The sequence below is a fragment of the Phaenicophaeus curvirostris genome, chromosome 7 (assembly GCF_032191515.1).
Source record: "Phaenicophaeus curvirostris isolate KB17595 chromosome 7, BPBGC_Pcur_1.0, whole genome shotgun sequence".
Taxonomy (NCBI): Eukaryota; Metazoa; Chordata; class Aves; order Cuculiformes; family Cuculidae; genus Phaenicophaeus; species Phaenicophaeus curvirostris.
Window position 1 is genome coordinate 6,588,075 of NC_091398.1, and position 1,008 is coordinate 6,589,082.

Below are 1,008 nucleotides of genomic sequence, written 5' to 3' on the forward strand. Positions count from 1 at the left end.
TTTTATTATGCTGTCTGGCACCTCTAAGGTGACGTGAAACACTGCACGGTCCCAGCCCTGGGTGTGCCAAGGGCTCTCAGACCCACAGGAGATGCCCCTGGGGAGGTAGACGCCACCAGGCTCTGCCTGGGGACAAGACAAACCTCTGGTGTTACTCCTGTCTTATCTGTTTATATGTTGTGTATGTGCATATAATGTTTCCTCCTGGCAGCGTTTCTATTTACGCTTTGTGATTTCTTTGTATTGCTGTTGGCAGATGTATGACGCTGAGGAGAAAAAGACATCCCGAAACTCACCCCCTGTATTTGGTTACATATTAAAAGGCAATTTGCTTTGTATAGTGGTGATGGTTTGTTTTGACCTAAACCAGTGTCTCTCCATTTCTCTCTTGACTGAGCAAGTATTTGAAAAAGCATCCTTTCAGTGTAGCCCTGAGTCTGATTTTTCTGGGCTTTGGCTGATGGAGGAGGGCAGTCCCAGCTCACCTCTTCCTCCTGAACCCAGGCTGGGATCACAGATGGGGAAGGGCTGTGCTTTGCCTTCTACAGGGCTGTTTTGGGGAGGAGTGCAACCCTGTGGACACCCTCCAGTGTTACAGGCATGGTAAACCCAGGTTGCTGCCCCGTGTGTTTGTGTTCTGACCTCGCTCAGCACCTATTCCTGTTGCTGCCTGCGACTTGGTGCTTGGTGGAGCGTTTTGGAAGGACAGAGCTGGGGAGGCTGTTACTGGTGCACACGCACACCCCTGTCTCTGGGTTAGCTTGCAGCCATGTGTGCCCAGGCCAGGGTAAGGGTGTAGAGTCATAGAATCACAGAATCACTAGATTGGAAAGGACCCACTGGATCATCGAGTCCAACCATTCCTATCAATCACTAAACCACGTCCCTGAGCACCTCATCCACCCATCCTTTAAACACTCCCCTTGCCCCCCTCACCCATCACCTCTACATGCCCCTCCCCTCCAAATCCCCCCTTCTCATCCATCACCCCACTATCCCTCTCCCCTC